The 23,966-nt window shown below is 38.7% G+C and overlaps 1 long non-coding RNA gene across 1 annotated transcript in view; it reads right to left on the bottom strand.

The window, feature by feature from the left end:
• Window positions 1-10,255: 10,255 nt before the first annotated feature.
• Window positions 10,256-23,966, bottom strand: part of LOC128645481 (uncharacterized) — a 29,072-nt gene continuing 15,361 nt past the window's right edge. Inside the window, exon 2 of the long non-coding RNA XR_008400121.1 lies at window positions 10,256-10,661. This is a non-coding gene — a long non-coding RNA (uncharacterized LOC128645481). The remainder of the gene's footprint in view (window positions 10,662-23,966) is intronic.

Here is a 23,966-nt window from a genome sequence, read left to right as displayed (position 1 = left end):
ACCTACATTGGCACTATAGGTCAAAGTATCTATATAAATCTGAAAGATATAAATCCTAAGTTACAGACATATAAAAATAGGGATGTGTAAACAATAATGTTAAAAATAGTATAAAAAAATATAATATATAATACAGAGAACATAAATAACAACAATCCAAAATGACTAAATAAAACCAGGTATATCCTCTAACATATAGTAAAACATTACCAATATCTTGTCAAGGGTACAGAAATACAGAAAACATGGGTAACAGATGTTCCCATATGCAGATATTCCCTCTAACATGCAACCAAAGTTTGACCAAAATGTTAACAAGCTAGTACGAACATACATACATGTTATATGGACCTTAATTGTATGTGGGGATTAAATAAGGGACCATTCCTGATGATAATCTGCCCTACATAGTGCAAACTTTAGGGTTTTCAATTAGCCTACTGTAATTAGTCCTCTGGACAGTGTGGACTTAAATAAATGGAACAGATGACATATATAAGCTAGAACAGATGTACTACTTCAAAATTGGCATTTAAGCCTTTGGGGTAGATGCATTCCAGGTTAAAAATCCACTTAGATTCTACCCTGAGCATTTTTTGTTCAATGTCACCCCCTCTCCAGTCTTTCATTACCTTACAGATCCCCATATATTTGAAAGTGGCATCTTTGCCCTGATGTTTGTCTTTGAAGTGTCTGTAAATAGGTGAGTCTGTTTTGCCCCATTTTATCTGGAAGAGATGTTCCCTGATTCTATCCTTCAAATGGCGTGTTGTTTGTCCTACATATTGTAGACCACAGCCACATTCTAGCAAATAAATAACACACTTGTCAGTACAGCGAATGGTATCTTTGACTTTGAATGACTCTTGGTTGGTGTGTGATTTGAAGGTGTCAGTTTTCTTGCCATGTGTGCAGGCTTTACAGAAATGGCATGGAAAGAAACCCCTGAGTTTGCTACCCTTTAGATCTCAGTCATTCCGGCATGTCTTAATGGGTATACTAGGGGCTAGAATCATTTTGAGATTCTTAGCTTTACAATATATGAATTGGGGTTTATTAGTCAGATACTCCCCTATCACATCATCATCTTTTATTAGGTGCCAGTGTTTTTTAATAATATTTTCTATGGAGCCCCTTTTTTCATTATATTGGGTAATGAACGGTATGTTAAGTTCAGTATTTTGCATTGAAGTTGTCTTATTTTTGTTTTTATAGTTCGAGAGGGACTTCCTATCAATCTTACCAACTTCATTGATGGTATTATCTATTAATTCTTCGTTATATCCCCTTTCTAGGAATCTCCCCTTAAATTTGAGGGATTGTGTGATCCAAGTATTCTCATTCGAGCAGTTCTTTCTAACCTGCATGCTTTGTCCTTTTGGGATGTTATTGATCCATCTATTAAGATGACAACTTGTATGGTGGATATAATTGTTACAGTTGACATCTTTAAAGTATGTCAATGTTTCAATAATACCACCTTTCACCTGAATATCAAGATCTAGGAAGTTGATACAATATTTACTTATTGAATAAGTAAATTTTAGGTTGGCTTGCTTTTGATTCATCACCTCTAGAGTGTGGATGAGATCTTCATGACTGCCCCTCCAAATCATTAATATATCATCGATATATCTTTTGTATAGGACCAGGTCCGCGCTAGCTGGGCAGGAATCCCAAAAATAGATTCCCATTTACCCATATATAAATTTGCATAGCTTGGTGCGAACCTGGTCCCCATGGCAGTGCCGTAAAGTTGTCTATATAATTTGCCTTCGTTGTTAAAATAATTATGATTTAAAATATATTCTATGCCATTCAAGATAAACTCTTTCTGTTCTTGAGGCATATCTGGATCTTTATCCAGATAGTATTCCACTAAGTTCAAACGTTCCGTATGGGGAATACACGTGTAAAGAGATGTCACATCACACGTTACCCATGTATAATTTTCTTCCCATTCTATGTTGTTTAATATATTAAGAACTTCAGTGGAGTCATGTAAATAGGAAGGCACATTTTTAACAAATTTCTGTAAGTTTTTGCCAATATATTGTGACTAATTGCTAGACAGGGATCCAATGCCAGAAATTATATGTCTGCCGGGTGGGTTTATTAAGGTCTTATGAATCTTCAGCAAGTAATAAAAAAACGGTATCTTAGGATATTTATTAGTTAAGTAATTAAACTCTTTACTGTTGATGATCCCTGAGTTATTGGCCTCCACCAATAGATAGTGTAAGGTCCTTTTATAGTTTTCTGTGTGATTAGAGTTTAATATCTCATACGTCTCTTTATCACCCAGTATCCTATTACTTTCTTTTGAATAGTCAGTTTTATTAAAAATCACTATCCCACCCACCACCTTTATCGGCAGGCTTGATGATAACTTCCCTGTTATTCTCTAGTTTTCTAACAGTGTCTAGTTGACTCTTCGTCAAATTCTTATGAAATTTGTTCTGTGGTTTTTTAATGTTGTTGCATACCATGGTCTCAAAAGATTCTATTGCTGGACCTTTATGGTTAGTAGGGAAGAAACGAGATTTAGGTTTTAGGTCAGTGTGTATATATCGGTCGGAATTGGTATCCAGCATTAGAATGACTACGTTCCAAAGATTTTTTTATAAAGTACCTCTTAAGGGTGAGTTTCCTCACAAATTCTTTTGTGTTTAGGTAGGTTTGAAATGTATCTAAACCTTGTGAGGGCACATAAGTAAGGCCTAAGCTCAATACGGCTTCTCCCCCACTGACAGTATTGTATCACTTAGATTGTATATACCTTTAATCTCATTGGGGTGGTTGCATTACTCATCTCTGCTAGTATGTCAGTGTCTGGGATATTTGTGACAGGGTCATTTGATATTAATTTAATCTTAGTTCATATCCCTGCTATTTTTCCTCTATGTATCTTCCTTTTAATGGTGTGTCCGTGTCTTCCAACACTATTTGTTTTATTTTGCCTGAGTTTAAATCTCTCGGTGGGGCATTGTGCTGTCCCATCCCTAAAAAAGAGGAAGAAGATGAGGCGGAAACAGGGGTTTGAATGGGATTGTCACAATGATTGTGTGTCGTAATTAGAGGTCTATTATCATTTGATACCAGTTGGGGATTAGTAATTGGTCTCCCCAATACTGCAAACCTATTTCCATCCTGTTTATAACCATCCCTCCTTTGTATTTGTCTGTGTATCTTTCACAACTTACATTGTTACTATTGTGAAATAAAACACAACTTCAGAAAGTGGGAAGGACAGGGGAGTTTGCTGGGCTGAACAGGGGATTTCCTAGAGAACTTCATTACTTTCTATGAAAGGCATCTCTCATCAATCTGGGACTTCAAGGTTAAGCTCTATTGTTTAGAGAATTCAGTGAGTTCAGCCCCTGTGAAGTCTGCACTATAATTTCTCTCCAAACCAGAGAATCTTTGCTTATCGGGCCCATAGAAAGTAATGAATCTCTTTGAGAAACTGAAGCTGTCAGTTTTTGAGTTTTATTTTAAATACAAGAAATACAAAATACAATCACCTAGATGAAGAGTTTTGTGCTAAACAAGGTGCAAAAATAACACCAAAAAAATTAATGAACAGCCAATAGGATGAGAGCATCTTAAATCCTATTGGCTGTTCAAATCAGCCAATAGGATGAGAGCATCTTAAATCCTATTGGCTGATTTGAATTTGAAGAATCAAATCAGCCAATAAGAATGCAAGGTACGCCATGGGTACTTTGCATTCAACTTCAGTGTACAGCGGTGATCGTATGAAGAGGACGCTCCGTGCAGGATGTCATCACCCTCCAGGATAGCTCCGCTCCGCGCCACTGGGAAGAAGATAGAAAACGTCCCCGAGATGGATGAAGGTGTCGCCACCTGGATGAAGACTTCTCGCCGCCTGTATAAAGATGGATGTCCGAACTTCAGGAACCGTGAATAGATTTTATGGGGTTAGTGTTAGATTTTTTTGTTTGTTTTTTGGGTGGGCTTGTTTTTTAGATTAGGGGTGGGCACTTGTAAAAGAGCAAAATGCCCTTTTAAGGGCAATGCTCATACAAATGCCCCTTTAGGGGCAATGGGTAGCTTAGGATTTTTTAGAGTTAGGTTTATTATTTTGGGGGGTTGGTTGGGTGGGGGGGGAGTTACTTCTAGGGGGGGACTTAGTAATTTTTTTAAGGTAAAAGAGCTGTTTCAATTAGAGCAATGCCCTACAAAAGGCCATTTTAAGGGCTATTGTTAGTTTATTGTAGGTTAGGGGGTGTTTTATTTGGGAGGGCTTTTGATTTTTATAGGGCTATTAGATTAGGTTTAATTGTTTTTATTTTTGATAATTTCATTTATTATTTTTTGTAATCTTAGAGTTTTTTATTTTTCATAATTTAGTGATTATTATTTTTTGTAAAGTTAGATTATTGTTTATTATTTTTTGTAAAGTTAATTTTTTTTTTTTAATCAAAGATTTTTATTGAGGTTTTTGGGCATTACAATATGACAATATATATGTTCTGTCACATACAATCACATAAAAATACACCATAATAGTACAAATTTGGACAAAATCATCTTAATTTCCAACAAAACACATAGCAATGAAACCTCATTTTTTAAGTTTTATATAAATAAGCATTCCCTGATGAAGAAAATCGCCTAGTATAGTGATATTTGAGAAGAAATTATAAGGAATGAGATGCAGGCTGTGAACTCAGATGAAGGGAATGAAATCAGCAGATGAATACTGCTCACAAGAAACAGTAGCTAATATATAGATTGTAAAAGTAAGTTCTCTATCTCCCTAAATAAAAACCAGTAACTTATTATGAACTATGCATAGGAGGAAAAATCAGGAGCTCTGAACTAGGTGCTGAAGCATACTACACATACCGTGCATGTTTGTTTCTATGTATGAGAAAGTACCCATAATTTACCCAAAGTGTGGTTCTAATTGATCTAGTAGCAGGAGGCTCTAGCTTAAGTGACTTATCTGCATATCATTGAAGGTGAAGAAACATAAGCTCATATCATCTACCCTTTAAGGGATATTAGATCTGGTTATATGGGTAATTAGCGATTAGCTGACTAAGCTTCCTCTCATGCCCTAAAAGGGGAATAATATAGGTCAATAAAAGATTAAATGACTACATTAGGGGGTTCCATATTATCAAATCCCCAGATGATATGAAAGGTACTTCCCACTTGTAAGTGCATGCCTTATTACATGTCAGATGTATCATAGAAATAACCGTCTGGGTGTCAACTGATATAGTGTGTCACGGATATTAGCATGATAGCAACCTTGGTAGGATACTAAATTTTATTTAATTTTTCTAACTCTATCTTCTAAACACCTTAACACAGTGTGTAAAAGGACACCCGATGCGAAGCTGTAAAGCTCAGAGAGTAGGTTAAATTTAGGTTAAATTTAAGTCTATATGAAACCTAACAACTTATAATAATAAAGAAGCAAGTTAACTTTGCAATACGATTCTTTGACATAATTTGGAGGGTTCTTTACTACATGCAGCAGAACAGGGTACTTACACTAAAACTCCTATTAGTTATCTATAACAGAGGACTAATACAACAATGAGACAATACACTTTTGTTTAACAGACTGAATATGAGAAAACTACAATTTAGATCTACCAAGAGTCAAATTCTTGAGGTGTTACGTGAATTGTAACATCTCAAGAATGTATATATTATATATCTTGCCAGGAGGTACCACCATCAGGCTCTTTTCGCACATCATGCTCCAACAGTGGACAACTGTCTATTCTAGAAGGCGGTTCTAATAAACTTAGCCTACTCCAGTTTTCAGGTGGGCTTTATCTAGATCAAGTAGTAATGTCTTTAGTGACTGTGTTGCATTCTGAGGGACCACGAGAACCGTGGTATTGCAGGTGGTAGATGTACCTCTGACCCCTAAACCTGGAGTGTGATCGGAGACATAAGATGTCAGGCCCCCTTCCAGAGCAACGGGCATTCACATTTCCGCGTCGATCTCCCATGCTCTTCACCATATCGACTCTGCTCTGTCTCTGTCAAGTAAGTGATTTACCTCCTTGTCGTCTGCAAGCAAAACTGCAGCCTGTGGTAGTGAAGCACTCGCGCCTCACTCCGCGGGATCGGCCGCCTCCTTCTTGGCCAGGGCGAGCACATGTGGTGAATATTTCTTAACCTCATAAAGTTCCCTTATGTTACTAGTATGGGTTATTTTGACTTGATTGTTTCCTGCAATCGAAGGTGATATATTGCCGTGCATATGGACGGTATCTTCCTCCTCTGTCACAGGTCCGATGCAGGTCTCCCCCACATGAAGAGCTCTCAGCAGTGTCAGTACTCTGACATATCCGTTGTGCATTTTCTTCTCCAGGTCAAACAGCTGTAGTCTTATCTGTCGGTAGTAGTCCTCCATATTATGTATAGGAGATAGAGATCTATATTATACCATATATGAGTATAGTACTTAATATTAGGACTGTTTTACCTGGTGCACTGGGGAGGGGTGATGATAATAGGTCTGAGTTTGATAGTAGGCCACAGCCTTGGCTTCCTTCTGTCTCTATTAGGGCTCCGGCTTGATCTTTTTTTTTTTTTTTTGTATAATTTTTTTATTGAGGGTAAGAAAATTACAGTGCAGGATAACCACTTACAAAGTCCCTTAACCAGTAAGGGCAAATTATCAGAATATACAATATTGTACATATACATAACAATACTACACTATTATGAGGCCTAAAATAAAATATACAGTTCCATAACTAGTAATAGCAAAAGACAAAACCCCAGAGGCAATTCAAGTAATGTAAAGCTACCTATGTGGTTAATAAAACATAAAACTGACCTCAGGTTTTTACGTTAAAATATAGGGCCCCTTTAGTTGCACATAGACATCTTCTCATTAATAGGGAGGGGGCTATCAATATCTTCTATAAACAAGCACAGATAATAGAATTTAGGGATTAAATAATGGAATCTGTGTCCCTTAACATAGCGGTTAACCTATATAGGGGGGAAACGGAGAGTGTAATACTAAAGGCGGCTTATGACTTATAAATATTTATATGTCTGAAGGATGAATATATCTTCCACGGATATTCGAGTCAGCTAGAACGTGCTGTGCAAGCTATCATAAACATTATCACTGCTCTTGCCATAACTGTGCATAAAGACTGTAAAAAATAAGAACTATAAGTGCCACATAAGGTCATGAACATAACACTCTCCTGTTTTCTCATATGCAGCATCATATTAAACATATTATTTGAGCAACTAATAAAGAAGTGGAAGATAAAAGACACTATACTGTGAGTTCTTATAGAGCAAGACTATGGTTTCGTCATGAATTTATACCTCCTATATTGAAACTCTCTTTTTTTAAAAATTTTTTTTATAATCTTGCAGGAAAACATATAGTTTATAATTATCAACCCCTAGTACCAAATAACAAAGAACTTGTTAACAGAGATTTCCCATTTAAAAATGTCCTTAAGAGAGGAAATTTCTATGAGCTTCAATGTGGCCCTCTGGAAGTTATGTTAGGAATCCTATGTGATAAATGAGCATATAATTCTACAATGTTAAAGGGAAAAAATAAATAAATAAATAGATTACACTTTAGAACATAATCTTGGTTAGATAGATAGAGAAAGAACAATTTCAGTGAGCCCTTTTTGTCCCTCCATAAAGAATTTTAAAGATCCTATTTGATATATAGGCATGGAATTCTACAAAAATAAGCATTATGCTATTCATACTGTCAAATCTACTATTCTATAAAAGCAAAAACATGTTTCATAAAGCTAACAGTGAAGCCTCAATATAAGCGTAAACATTCACAATAAGAATATGATAAACCATTATGATAATAATGAAGCCAGTAGCAACTCAAATTATAAGTCCAGCCCAAGTCTTAGCATCATGGCCAACAAATATTAACAAAGGCACTGGGCAATCATATCCCATTCTTTACCAGTCTCTAAATGATTCATCCGATGCCAGTTCGCCAAGATGAGGGGATAGCAGATGTTAGAAAACGGCTATCGCAGAATGAAGACTCTAGCTTCTTCAGATCGACATACTGAGAGTCCGTTATGGCCTGCAGCATCCAGACCAAGGTAGACTGTATCGGTGCCTTGAGGGCCATCTGGCCATCTGAACCTGTATGAATCATGTACACCGCATCAGTTTCAAAATCATCCAAGTAGCCCATGGATCCCAATAGGTGAGCGCCATGCCGAGGGCGCCTTCCTGGCGCATGGCCCACCTTCATGTTCAACTCGAGCATACCTGTCTTAGAAAAAGAAGACCATCGCTCCAGGTCTGTATCCCCAGCTAGTACAATTAAGTCTCTGTATCCAAAGGAGATCTCCTCAGTTGTTGCGGTTAGCTGGAAAACTGGATGTAATTTTTTTCCGTCAAGAATGTCTGATTCAATGAGACCAGCAGCGAGGCCTCACAGGATTGCTTATTAGGCATAGATAAATCCAAATGCGGTTGAATCTCGGCAGCCTTAGCTAGTATTGTCTCAAATAACGGTTTACTGCAGGTCACCTCTGGTTTACTATTTTGCCAGACTATCGGTCAGAACCGAGTGCCAAAAGCTTCTGAGAGGGTTGAAAGCAGGCTCTGTGCAAATCTCTGTATGTGAGTGGTCAGTTCCTCTATTATTGGCGCTTCACAGCTTATCGTCGCCGCCATGTTAAACTTGCAATTCTAAATCCAATGATCCTTCTAGTCTCCACAGCCACCACTATTTTCCAGTGCTGCTTTCCTCAAGAGTTCCCAAAAAATAAAGATGTTACATATAATAGATATAATAGATCGCTATGTAACCCGGATTACCAGGGGGTTAGGTAAAGGTCGGTCTTAAAGAAGGCCGCAGCTGCATTCCTCTCCGTTCCAGTATCATAGAGCTGAGGTTGAGGTTAATAGTTAGATCAATCTGTTCAGGATATACCAACAATGCTACTTAGGCATAAATTAACCGTGGATGTTATGTGTAGTGAGTGATATGCAGCCGCTATATCAACTCATCTGCTCAGACTCTAAGATAAGCGGCCATCTTGGTCGCCGCCATGAAGCATCCCCCAGCTTGATCATTTTTAACAAAAAGAGAGACACCATCTGGCTAGGTGTGATCTCTACGACTTCCCTCACAGTTTGGTGACTAGAAATAATCTTTCTTGGTAAGAAACTAGTAAGAGATTAATCTTGCTCTGGGAACCTTTAGCATGTGCGACCTGTCATGGCCGTGGCTTGGACACCCCCCTTAATTTAGGTTTTTAATTGGTAGTTTTTTTAATTTTATTAGAATAGTTATTTTAGGTTAATTTATATTTTAAACTTTTTTTTTTAATTTCACAGGTAAGTTTTTATTTATTTAAAGATAGTTATATTGTAATTTTAATTTAAAGTTAGGGGGTGTTAGGTTTAGGGGTTAATAGTTTAATTTAGTTTTTTGCGATGTGGGGTGGCAGGCGGTTAAGGAGTTAATAGGTTTAGTTTAGTAGTTACGAAGTGGGGGGCTGGAGGTTTAGGGGTTAATACTTTATTATAGAGCTGGCGATGCGGGGGCCAGCGGTTTAGGGGTTAATAGGTTTATTTAGTGTTGGCGATGTCGGGGCCTGCAGATTAGGGGTTAATTGGTTTATTTAATAGTCGCAATGTGGGTGGGCAGCAGATTAGGGGTTAATACATTTAATATAGTGTTTACGATGCAGGAGGGTGGCGGTTTAGGGATTAATAGGTAGTTTATGAGTGTTAGTGTATTTTGTAACATTTTATTTATGAGTTTTTTTTTTAAATATTTTTGTTTTGCAAAATACATAACTACTGCTGTCAGGTGGAGGTATGGATTGTGTCAGTATAGGCTGTAATGCAAGCATTTTAGCAGGACCTTACAACCTGTAATACAGGCGCTATGAAAATCCTGCACTCAAACGTCATTTTTTTGAGTGCGGAATGGACGTGTCTTTACAGGCTGAAATGATTGCGGTATAGCTATACCACCACGACTCGTAATATGCGTTCCCGGCCATTCCACACGCAATGGCCAAATTTTTCAGCAGTATAGCAGTACCACAAAACTCGTAATCTAGCCGAATGTAGTTTGTAAAAGATACATATAAATATACAAAGTATGATTCTAATTTCAAGAAAATTACACAGAAACTGTGAATGCATAATCAGAATTTGTAAAATTTTGATTATCCCATCTTGTAACAGAATAATATAGATTTTATTAACTACACAGATACGAATATTTTGCTTCATCTTTCCTTTACTACTCAATGCAGAGTTTTACAGACATAAAAACTTACTGAAAACATTACATCATAAGATAAAACAATGACCAGACATATTTAGCCAATGAAAAAGCTAAATTTGAATAAACTGAAAAGAATGACCAATCAGAGTAGCCATAGTGACCATATACTGACCACTTAGTACCTCAACCTCCAGTTTAATTTTTCATTAACATTAACAGAGAAATTCAAAATAAAAGAACTAAGACAAAACTGTTCTAATATTAAAAGTCCACAGGAGCTTGTAAAACACTTGACACAAAGAAAAGTTCTTCCAACACAAGGAGAAGAATCTGAGGGATATTGTTTGATATTCAGATGAATAGGTTGAGTCTGCAGTAAATCATCTTGACTAGATGGTAACTGAAAAGAAAGTATATATTATTATTATATTTTTATGAAAGGAGGGTGGGTAAGACAGAGGTGGGAAAATATTTGTCTCTGTAACTTTAATAAAATCTAGATTATTCTGTCATATGCTGTTATAATTGGAAATTTTATTACAAGACCAGAGACTTCATATTTTGCTAGTTCAAAGCAAATTAACAAAATACGTAAAAAAAAAAGGCATGTTGAATGGGTTCAAAATAGTATTGTTTATAAAAAAGAAACAAAGGACTAGTCTGCTGCATTTAAAATTTCTTGAAGAAGAGCAGATTTCAAAAATGCTTTAGAAGCTGGGGATCCTCTTGCAGAATTAGCCGAAAATGACAAATCCATGCCCACTTCTTTTATAACCAGTTTAACCCTCCTTGCTAGTGGTTGAAGTAACAGGAGCATGAGGAAGAATAAAAGAGATGAGAAGCTGAATTTCAGAAGCAATTTTTAAAGATGTTTTAAATTCATATTGTTTAAGACATTTGACAACAGATAGAGATGGTTTAGAAGGTAATTAAGGGTAGAAAATAGAAGGAAGAGTTTAGTTCTTCGAGACAAAAGGAAAATAACACTTTTAGAGGAGAAGCATTTTGAGTTAAAGTCTATGGGGCCGATTTATCAAAGCTTCAACGGATAATGTGCTGGAAGTTCGCGTCAGATTTGACGCAAAGTTAATCCGCCGTAGTTAACAAAGCGTCAAGATCGTCAAATGTTGAAATGTGTGACGTAATATATGCTCAAGCAATATCAATCTGACGCAGATCAATGCTTGTTTTATTCAAGTGGAATACTGATCATCCGCCGTCACATTCGACTCCATTTGACCCTCTTGCCAATTTATCAAATATTCAACAGGTACGCTCACGTCAATTCCGACGCAGCATACCTATCAATCACACCGAGACCCTTGAGGCCACGAATGCCAAAGAAATCAATGGGAGTCTGAAAACACAGAAAGGTTATGTTCGATGCTGCAAGAGAATGAAGTATATCTATACTATTATTGCGTTTATAACACATCCGTCGGTGTCGCCAGTTGCGCACGCAAGGCACCCCATTGAAAAGTAATCCACTACACTATTAACACTTAAATTGCTACACCCCCATTGCAAAGTACCCCACTACACTATTAGCCCCTAAACCACCACACCACTCATCGCAAAGTAACCCACTGCACCATTAGCCCCTAAACTGAAACCCCCTTCAGAAAAACAGAATTTATGCTTACCTGATAAATTACTTTCTCCAATGGTGTGTCCGGTCCACGGCGTCATCCTTACTTTTAGGATATTCTCTTCCCCAACAGGAAATGGCAAAGAGTCCCAGCAAAGCTGGTCACATGATCCCTCCTAGGCTCCGCCCACCCCAGTCATTCGACCGACGGACAGGAGGAAATATATATAGGAGAAATCATATGATACCGTGGTGACTGTAGTTAGAGAAAATAATTCATCAGACCTGATTAAAAAAAAAAAAACCAGGGCGGGCCGTGGACCGGACACACCGTTGGAGAAAGTAATTTATCAGGTAAGCATAAATTCTGTTTTCTCCAACATTGGTGTGTCCGGTCCACGGCGTCATCCTTACTTGTGGGAACCAATACCAAAGCTTTAGGACACGGATGAAGGGAGGGAGCAAATCAGGTCACCTAAACGGAAGGCACCACAGCTTGCAAAACCTTTCTCCCAAAAATAGCCTCCGAAGAAGCAAAAGTATCAAATTTGTAAAATTTGGCAAAAGTGTGCAGTGAAGACCAAGTCGCTGCCTTACATATCTGGTCAACAGAAGCCTCGTTCTTGAAGGCCCATGTGGAAGCCACAGCCCTAGTGGAGTGAGCTGTGATTCTTTCAGGAGGCTGCCGTCCGGCAGTCTCATAAGCCAATCGGATAATGCTTTTAAGCCAAAAGGAAAGAGAGGTAGAAGTCGCTTTTTGACCTCTCCTTTTACCAGAATAAACAACAAACAAGGAAGATGTTTGTCTGAAATCTTTAGTAGCCTCTAAATAGAATTTTAGAGCACGGACTACGTCCAAATTGTGTAACAAACGTTCCTTCTTTGAAACTGGATTCGGACACAAAGAAGGTACAACTATCTCCTGGTTAATATTTTTGTTGGAAACAACTTTCGGAAGAAAACCAGGCTTAGTACGCAAAACCACCTTATCTGCATGGAACACCAGATAGGGCGGAGAACACTGCAGAGCAGATAACTCTGAAACTCTTCTAGCAGAAGAAATTGCAACCAAAAACAAAACTTTCCAAGATAATAACTTAATATCTACGGAATGTAAGGGTTCAAACGGAACCCCTTGAAGAACTGAAAGAACTAGATTTAGACTCCAGGGAGGAGTCAAAGGTCTGTAAACAGGCTTGATCCTAACCAGAGCCTGAACAAATGCTTGAACATCTGGCACAGCTGCCAGTCTTTTGTGAAGTAAAACAGATAAAGCAGAGATCTGTCCCTTCAGAGAACTTGCAGATAATCCTTTCTCCAAACCTTCTTGTAGAAAGGATAGAATCTTAGGAATTTTTATCTTGTTCCATGGGAATCCTTTAGATTCACACCAACAGATATATTTTTTCCATATTTTATGGTAAATTTTTCTAGTTACAGGCTTTCTAGCCTGAATCAGAGTATCTATTACAGAATCTGAAAACCCAAGCTTTGATAAAATCAAGCGTTCAATCTCCAAGCCGTCAGTTGGAGGGAAACCAGATTCGGATGTTCGAATGGACCCTGAACAAGAAGGTCCTGTCTCAAAGGTAGCTTCCATGGTGGAGCCGATGACATATTCACCAGGTCTGCATACCAAGTCCTGCGTGGCCACGCAGGAGCTATCAAGATCACCGAGGCCCTCTCCTGATTGATCCTGGCTACCAGCCTGGGGATGAGAGGAAACGGTGGGAATACATAAGCTAGGTTGAAGGTCCAAGGTGCTACTAGTGCATCTACTAGGGTCGCCTTGGGATCCCTGGATCTGGACCCGTAGCAAGGAACCTTGAAGTTCTGACGAGACGCCATCAGATCCATGTCTGGAATGCCCCATAATTGAGTTATTTGGGCAAAGATTTCCGGATGGAGTTCCCACTCCCCCGGATGGAATGTCTGACGACTCAGAAAATCCGCTTCCCAATTTTCCACTCCTGGGATGTGGATCGCAGACAAGTGGCAGGAGTGATCCTCCGCCCATTGAATTATCTTGGTCACTTCTTTCATCGCCAGGGAAGTCCTTGTTCCCCCCTGATGATTGATATATGCAACGGTCGTCATTTTGTCTGACTGAAACCTTATGAATTTGGCCTTTGCTAGTTGAGGCCAAGCTCTGAGAGCATTGAATATCGCTCTCAGTTCCAGAATGTTTATCGGGAGAAGAGACTCTTCCCGAGACCATAGACCCTGAGCTTTCAGGGATTCCCAGACCGCGCCCCAGCCCACTAGGCTGGCGTCGGTCGTGACAATGACCCACTCTGGTCTGCGGAAGCTCATTCCCTGTGACAGATTGTCCAGGGTCAGCCACCAACGGAGTGAATCTCTGGTCTTTTGATCTACTTGAATCGTCGGAGACAAGTCTGTATAATCCCCATTCCACTGTCTGAGCATGCACAGTTGTAATGGTCTTAGATGAATTCGTGCAAAAGGAACTATGTCCATTGTTGCAACCATCAATCCTATTACTTCCATGCACTGCGCTATGGAAGGACGAGGAACAGAATGAAGTACTTGACAAGAGCTTAGAAGTTTTGATTTTCTGACCTCTGTCAGAAAAATCCTCATTTCTAAGGAATCTATTATTGTTCCCAAGAAGGGAACTCTTGTTGACGGGGACAGAGAACTTTTTTCTTTGTTCACCTTCCATCCGTGAGATCTGAGAAAGGCTAGGACGATGTCCGTATGAGCCTTTGCTTTTGACAGGGACGACGCTTGAATCAGGATGTCGTCCAAGTAAGGTACTACTGCAATGCCCCTTGGTCTTAGAACCGCTAGAAGGGACCCTAGTACCTTTGTGAAAATCCTTGGAGCAGTGGCTAATCCAAATGGAAGTGCCATAAACTGGTAATGCTTGTCCAGAAAAGCGAACCTTAGGAACTGATGATGTTCCTTGTGGATAGGAATATGTAGGTACGCATCCTTTAAATCCACGGTAGTCATACATTGATTTTCCTGGATAGTAGGTAGGATCGTTCGAATAGTTTCCATTTTGAACGATGGTACCCTGAGAAATTTGTTTAGGATCTTTAGATCCAAAATTGGTCTGAATGTTCCCTCTTTTTTGGGAACTATGAACAGATTGGAATAAAATCCCATTCCTTGTTCTCTTATTGGAACTGGATGTATCACTCCCATCTTTAACAGGTCTTCTACACAATGTAAGAATGCCTGTCTCTTTATTTGGTTTGAAGATAATTGAGACCTGTGGAACCTTCCCCTTGGGGGTAGTTCCTTGAATTCCAGGAGATAACCTTGAGAAACTATTTCTAGCGCCCAAGGATCCTGAACATCTCTTGCCCAAGCCTGAGCAAAGAGAGAAAGTCTGCCCCCCACTAGATCCGGTCCCGGATCGGGGGCTATCCCTTCATGCTGTTTTGGTAGCAGTGGTAGGCTTCTTGGCCTGCTTACCCTTGTTCCAGCCTTGCATTGGTTTCCAGGCTGGTTTGGGTTGTGAAGTATTACCCTCTTGCTTAGAGGATACAGAATTAGAGACTGGTCCGTTTCTGCGAAAGGGACGAAAATTAGGCTTATTATTAGCCTTAAAAGACCTATCCTGTGGGAGGGCGTGGCCCTTTCCCCCAGTGATGTCTGAAATAATCTCTTTCAAATCAGGTCCAAATAATGTTTTACCTTTGAAAGGAATGTTAAGCAATTTTGTCTTGGAAGACACATCCGCTGACCAAGACTTTAGCCAAAGCACTCTGCGCGCCACGACAGCAAACCCTGAATTTTACGCCGCTAATCTAGCTAATTGCAAAGCGGCATCTAAAACAAAAGAGTTAGCCAATTTAAGTGCTTGAACTTTGTCCATAACCTCCTCATACGAAGATTCTTTACTGAGCGATTTTTCTAGTTCCTCGAACCAGAAACACGCTGCCGTAGTGACAGGAACAATGCATGAAATTGGTTGTAGAAGGTAACCTTGCTGTACAAAAATCTTTTTAAGCAAACCCTCTAATTTCTTATCCATAGGATCTTTGAAAGCACAACTATCTTCGATAGGAATAGTAGTGCGTTTGTTTAGAGTAGAAACCGCCCCCTCGACCTTGGGGACTGTCTGCCATAAGTCCTTTCTGGGGTCGACTATAGGAAATAATTTCTTAAATATAGGGGGGGGAACAAAAGGTATGCCGGGCCTTTCCCACTCTTTATTTACTATGTCCGCCACCCGCTTGGGTATAGGAAAAGCGTCGGGGGGCACCGGAACCTCTAGGAACTTGTCCATCTTACATAATTTCTCTGGAATGACCAAATTGTCACAATCATCCAGAGTAGATAACACCTCCTTAAGCAGTGCGCGGAGATGTTCTAATTTAAATTTAAATGTCACAACATCAGGTTCAGCTTGATGAGAAATTTTTCCTGAATCTGAAATTTCTCCATAAGACAAAACCTCCCTCATGGCCCCTTGAGATTGGTGTGAGGGTATGTCAGAACAGTTATCATCAGCGTCCTCTTGCTCTTCAGTGTTTAAAACAGAGCAATCGCGCTTTCTCTGATAAGTAGGCATTTTGGATAAAAGATTTGCTATGGAGTTATCCATTACAGCCGTTAATTGTTGCATGGTAATAAGTATTGGCGCACTAGATGTACTAGGGGCCTCCTGTGTGGGCATAACTGGTGTAGACACAGTAGGGGATGATGTAGTATCATGTTTACTCCCCTCATTTGAGGAATCATCTTGGGCAATATCATTATCTGTTGCATTACTGTCCTTACTTTGTTTGGACACTATGGCACAATTATCACATAAATTTAAATGGGGAGACACATTGGATTTCATACATATAGAACATAGCTTATCTGATGGTACAGACATGTTAAACAGGCTTAAACTTGTCAACAAAGCACAAAAAACGTTTTAAAATAAAACCGTTACTGTCACTTTAAATTTCAAACTGAAAACACTTTATTACTGAATATGTGAAAAAGTATGAAGGAATTGTTCAAAATTCACCAAAATTTCACCACAGTGTCTTAAAGCATTAAAAGTATTGCACACCAAATTTCAGAGCTTTAACCCTTAAATTAACGGAACCGGAGCCGTTTTTTACATTTAACCCCTATACAGTCCCAGAATGAGGCTCTGTCTATAACTAGAAAGGCCCCCATCTGAAAAAGGTGTCCAACACAGTGCCTGCCGTTTTTCTAAACGTTCCCCAAGATTATAATACCAATAATTAGTTAGAATCTGCATAATATGCCTAGTAAAGCAATTGTTTTAGCCCAGAAAAATGTCTACCAGTTTTTAAGCCCTTTTTGAAGCCCTTTATTCTTTTATGTTTAACTAAGAAAATGGCTTACCGGTCCCCATGAGGGGAAATGACAGCCTTCCTGCATTACATGGTCTTGTTAGAAATATGGCTAGTCATACCTTAAGCAGAAAAGACTGCTAACTGTTTCCCCCAACTGAAGTTACTTCATCTCAACAGTCCTGTGTGGAAACAGCAATCGATTTTAGTTACTGTCTGCTAAAAATCATCTTCCTCTTACAAACAGAAATCTTCATCCTTTTCTGTTTCAGAGTAAATAGTACATACCAGCACTATTTAAAATAACAAACACTTGATAGAAGAATAAAACTACAAAAAACTCTTAACCATCTCCGTGGAGATGTTGCCTGTGCAACGGCAAAGAGAATGACTGGGGTGGGCGGAGCCTAGGAGGGATCATGTGACCAGCTTTGCTGGGACTCTTTGCCATTTCCTGTTGGGGAAGAGAATATCCCACAAGTAAGGATGACGCCGTGGACCGGACACACCAATGTTGGAGAAAAGTAACCCACTATACTATTAACCCCTAAACCACCACACCTCCCATCGCAAAGTAACCCACAAACCTCTAAACCCCTAACATAACACCCTCTAAATTACTCCAAAACAGACCTTTAAAAAAAATAAAAACCTAACCTTAAAGTGAAAGTAAATTCTCAGGCTTTACAACACATCCAAGAATTGTATTGCATTAACATATCCAGATGGCTATATTTTTTTATAAATTTTTTTTTTATTATCAGTTTTATTTTTACTTTTATAATTCCTACTGTTATCTATCATGCTCCTCCCATCTTCCACTTCCTATCTTTCTGTGTGTTGACGTATAGAGCGGTCCCACCTGCTCTATACGTAGCTGTAATGTGCGTTCACAAGCAACGAGCGTATTGCGCATGCGCGAATCGTCGATGGATCCTTCAATGCGCATTCTTTGAACAGCCGGTGTTCAACGTGCATGCGTCAATGTCTTTGTAAACATAGTACTCAATGAATGACATAATGTATTCATTCAGTACTATGCTAATTACTCAAGTGAGCGATGTGCTTCAATGTTGCCGAGTCTAAACAGATGACGTTCTCGGCTCAGTGGCGAAAAACGGGTATGCACATGAGTGAATTGGGAACACGCGACCAACAAATTTATGCATAATAATATTTGCTGCATGCGCCACTCAATAAATAAATGGGAAAAAAAACCAGTGCGCCAAATACCTGTGTATAAAAAGTAAAAATATCAACATATAGTGCAATGTTATAGTGAAATACCCCTATATGTGTATACAGGGGTAAATATTGCAAAATATATATACAGAGTGAAAAAAAGAGTGAAAAAAAGTCCCAATCAAACCAATCTAGTAGATGGTGGAAATGTGATATTGGACAGTTCGTCTAGTCCATAATCCAGATTCAAATGTCTGGAACAGATGGCAGGCTTCTTCTTCGAAATTCTTGTTGGTGTCCCAAGATGTTATGATCTGTAGATGTGAAAGATAAAAAAAGAAGGCGCCACCATGGTGCACAATCAGATGATTCAAACACGCCAAATGTACAAGTAAGACCGTACTTACAAGCTGTATGACACTTGAGAAGTGTCACAAATGCCTTCTGGACTGTTGGGAGTCGTCCAGCTAACTCACACTGATGGATGTCAGAGCAGCTCTGAAGCGTGGAAGCGGCGACAGGCTCACAGCATGCAGTGACTAGCCACAAGCTCAGCGCCAAGCCGGATCGTTCACTGGTGTTAATGGATACACCAGTAAAAGTAGATACCCTCTTGGATACAATGTATCAAAATGAATCCAAATGTTGAATAAAATTGTGGATAGTATGGTTGAAAAAGATGATGGTTCGTGGCAAAAGTCTAGTAAAAACAAACAGACTTTATTTGAAGTATAGCAGCACAACGTTTCTCGGTCTTTCCTGACCGTTTCCTCAGGTGCAATCGCACAACGTTTCTCGGTCTTTCCTGACCGTTTCCTCAGGTGCAAAGGGGAAACGGTCAGGAAAGACCGAGAAATGTTGTGCTGCTATACTTCAAATAAAGTCTGTTTGTTTTTACTAGACTTTTGCCACGAACCATCATCTTTTTCAACCATACTATCCACAATTTTATTCAACATTTGGATTCATTTTGATACATTGTATCCAAGAGGGTATCTACTTTTACTGGTGTATCCATTAACACCAGTGAACGATCCGGCTTGGCGCTGAGCTTGTGGCTAGTCACTGCATGCTGTGAGCCTGTCGCCGCTTCCACGCTTCAGAGCTGCTCTGACATCCATCAGTGTGAGTTAGCTGGACGACTCCCAACAGTCCAGAAGGCATTTGTGACACTTCTCAAGTGTCATACAGCTTGTAAGTACGGTCTTACTTGTACATTTGGCGTGTTTGAATCATCTGATTGTGCACCATGGTGGCGCCTTCTTTTTTTATCTTTCACTCAATAAATAGGCTGACGTCGATGCAAGGCCGCCTAACGGCCAGAAAGTCATTTGGAAGATCAAACAACGTGATCAGGAAGTAAAATTAAAAAAAACAAAAAAAAACGGTTGAATTGTAAGTTGACAAAAATAATATTTCATTGTGGATCAAAATGTATTTACATTGAACTTTGTAAAAAATCATGAATGAAAGTACTATTATTTTTAGATGAACTATGTAAGCATGTAACTTTACCTTCACTTTAACTTAGAAAATAAAAAAACCTACCCTTACCTTAAAACTACCAAACCTAACATTACTGAAAAAAACAAAAAAACCTAACATTACTAAAAACCACAATCCTACCATTACAAAGAAAACAACAGTTACCAAGCATAAAAAAAATATGCCTATTCTAAAAAAATATTTAAATCTACAAAACTCTACATTGAACCCCCCCCCAGCCAAAAAAAAGCTATTTAAAAAAAAAAAAAACAATACTGAAAAGGGCATTTGGCTGGGCATTTAGCTCTTTTGCTGCCCATAAAAAAAAACAAAGAACCCTAATCTTAACCCCAAAGATGGTACTCACCAAAGATAAATGTGGGCGGCAGCGCTCCATCTTCATCCCGATGGTGGTCCACCTTCATCCCAGCAGTGGTCTTCTTATCTTCATCCTGGCGGCAATGTTCTTATCTTCATCCCGGTGTTGCTCTTCATCCATCTTCTTATCTTTTCTTAATGCGGTCACCAGCCACACACTGATTTTTTAATGCAAGGTACCCTTCTTATATAGGAGTACCTTTGGATTCCCATTGGCTGATTTTCAATTTCAAATTCAAATCAACCAATAGAATGAAGAGTGCCACCGGGATGAAGATAAAAAGTTTGCCGCAGGGACGAAAAATCTCTGTCCAGATTAATCTTTGGTGAGTACCAACTTTGGGGTTTAGTGTTAGGTTATTTTTGGGTGGGTTCGGAGGAAAACAAGTAGAGAATACTTGCAAAAGAGTGTATCTAAAAGCACTCGGAACACTACTTTTATAATTACAAGTGGATCAGAAAATATGACACATGAGCCCCCAGAAAAGGGGAAAGAGTTAAAACATAACTTTTAATAAAGACAAAAAATAATACAAAAGTGGTTGTTAAAACCACAAAACAGACAGTATGGTGCCTCTGGTCATTAAATACCAGATATTCAAATGTAAGGTGAACCCCTAGTTTATCCAACAGTAGGTGTGTATCTCAGTATTCTATGTGATCGTGGCAATTGGTAAGTATATGTCTCCCAGGTGAGGAGGGCACCACTTTTTAATATATAGGTTCGTCCCATTTATAGCAACATAACACTGATCCTAATGTTCAAAATGTCTCCTATTCATAATATATATGTGGCAGTAATTGGATACGTGTTATCTGGGAGGAAGGGATGAGACCAAAAGGGTGTCCAAATAATTGACTGAGTTAGTTATCCACATTCTGGTCAAAAGATATAATAAGGCGATGCTGGTACTCAGGGAGGGCGCTAACTCAATTCCCAAAATTAATTAAAATTAACCACACAAAGGCTATCATGGAGTGTCACAGTATTAGTAATGCATGAGTACGTTAATATACTTTGATTGGAATAGTCAGAGTGTGTGCAGTCTAAGTGCCCTCAGGCGGCTCAAGTTACATGCTTGGGTTAAAGGGGAAGTGTATTATTATATCTTAGTGCACATTTAGCTGCCACAATCCATGGGGTATATATTCCAAATACCTAAACTACCTATGTACCCCTAAACCGAGGCCCCCCCACATCACCGCCACTCTAATAATTTTTTTAACCCCTAATCTGCCGACCGCACACCGCCGCCACCTACATTATACCTATAAACCCCTAATCTGCTGCCCCTAACATCGCCGACACCTACATAATATTTATTAACCCCTAATCTGCCCCCCCCAACGTTGCTGCTACCTACCTACACTTATTAACCCCTAATCTGCTGACCGGACCTCGTGCGCTACTCTAATAAATGTATTAACCCCTAAACCACCTCACTGTTGCCTCAAAAACCCGATAATAAATAGTATTAACCCCTAATCTGCCCTCCCTAACATCACCGACACCTAGCTTCAAGTATTAACCCCTAATCTGCCGACCGGACCTTGCCGCTACTCTAATAAATGTATTAACCCCTAAAGCTAAGTCTAACCTTAACACCCCCCTAAGTTAAATATAATTTTATTCTAACGAAATAAATTAAATCTTATTAACTAAAGTCTTCCTATTTAAAACTAAATACTTACCTGTAAAATAAACCCTAATATAGCTACAATATAATGAATAATTATATTGTAGCTATTTTAGCATTTATATTTATTTTACAGGCAACTTTGTATTTATTTTAACTAGGTACAATAGCTATTAAATAGTTATTTACTATTTAATAGCTACCTAGTTAAATTAATTACAAAATTACCTGTAAAATAAATCCTAACCTAAGTTACAATTAAACCTAACACTACACTATCAATAAATTAATTAAATCAATTAACTACAAGTACCTACAATTAAATAAACTAAACTAAATTACAAAAAACAAACAAACACTAAATTACAAAAAATAAAAAAATATTACAAGAATTTTAAGATAATTACACCTACTCTAAGCCCCCTAATAAAATAACAAAGCCCCCCAAAATAAAAAAATTCCCTACCCTAATCTAAATTTAAAAAGTTAACAGCTCTATTACCTTACCAGCCCTTAAAAGGGCTTTTTGCGGGGCATGCCCCAAAGAAATCAGCTCTTTTGCCTGTAAAAAAACACACAATACCACCCCCCCAACATTAAAAACCCACCACCCACATACCCCTACTCTAACCCAAACCCCCCCTTAAATAAACCTAACACTACCCCCCTGAAGATCTCCCTACCTTGAGTCGTTTTCACCCAACCGGGCACCGATGGACCAAAAGAAGAAATCCGGAGTGGCAGAAGTCTTCATCCTATCCAGGCAGAAGAGGACATCCGGACCGGTAGACATCTTCATCCAAGCTGCATCTTCTATCTTCATCCATCCGACAAGGAGCGGCTCCATCTTCAAGACCTCCGGCGCGGAACATCCCCCATCCCCGACGACTAGACGACGAATGAAGGTTCCTTTAAATGACATCATCCAAGATGGCGTTCCTCGAATTCTGATTGGCTGATAGGATTCTATAAGCCAATCGGAATTAAGGTAGGAAAAATTTGATTGGCTGATTGAATCAGCCAATCAGATTGAGCTCGCATTCTATTGGCTGATCAGAACAGCCAATAGAATGCGAGCTCAATCTGATTGGCTGATTGGAGCAGCCAATCCATTTGAACTTGAATCTGATTGGCTGATTCAATCAGCCAATCAGATTTTTCCTACCTTAATTCCGATTGGCTGATAGAATCCTATCAGCATATCAGAATTCGAGGGACGCCATCTTGGATGACGTCATTTAAAGGAACCTTCATTCGTCGTCTAGTCATCGGGGATGGAGGATGTTCCGCGCCGGAGGTCTTGAAGATGGAGCCGCTCCTCGTCGGATGGATGAAGATAGAAGATGCCGCTTGGATGAAGATGTCTACCGGTCCCAATGTCCTCTTCTGCCCGGATAGGATGAAGACTTCTGCCACTCCGGATGTCTTCTTTTGGGGGTAGTGTTATTTAAGGGTGGTTTGGGTTAGAGTAGGGGTATGTGGGTGGTGGGTTTGTAATGTTGGGGGGTGGTATTGTGTTTTTTTTTACAGGCAAAAGAGCTGATTTCTTTGGGTGCATGCTCCGCAAAAAGCCCTTTTAAGGGGCTGGTAAGGTAATAGAGCTGTTAACCTTTTTAATTTAGATTAGGGTAGGGAATTTTTTATTTTGGGGGGCTTTGTTATTTTATTAGGGGGCTTAGAGTAGGTGTAATTAGCTTAAAATTCTTGTAATATGTTTTTATTTTTTGTAATTTAGTGTTTGTTTTTTTGTAATTTAATTTAGTTTATTTAATTGTAGGTACTTGTAGTTAATTGATTTAATTAATTTATTAATAGTGTAGTGTTAGGTTTAATTGTAACTTAGGTTAGGATTTATTTTACAGGTAATTTTGTAATAATTTTAACTAGGTAGCTATTAAATAGTAAATAACTATTTAATAGCTATTGTACCTAGTTAAATAAATACAAAGTTGCCTGTAAAATAAATATAAATCCTAAAATAGCTACAATATAATTATTCGTTATATTGTAGCTATATTAGGGTTCATTTTACAGGTAAGTATTTAGTTTTAAATAGGAATACTTTATTTAATAAGAGTTTATTTATTTTGTTAGATTAAAATTATATTTAACTTAGGGGGGTGTTAGGGTTAGTGTTAGACTTAGCT

Source organism: Bombina bombina, chromosome 1 (genome assembly GCF_027579735.1).
Source record: "Bombina bombina isolate aBomBom1 chromosome 1, aBomBom1.pri, whole genome shotgun sequence".
Taxonomy (NCBI): Eukaryota; Metazoa; Chordata; class Amphibia; order Anura; family Bombinatoridae; genus Bombina; species Bombina bombina.
The sequence above is the reverse complement of the archived record's forward strand: the minus strand, read 5'-3'. Positions and strand labels throughout refer to the sequence as shown.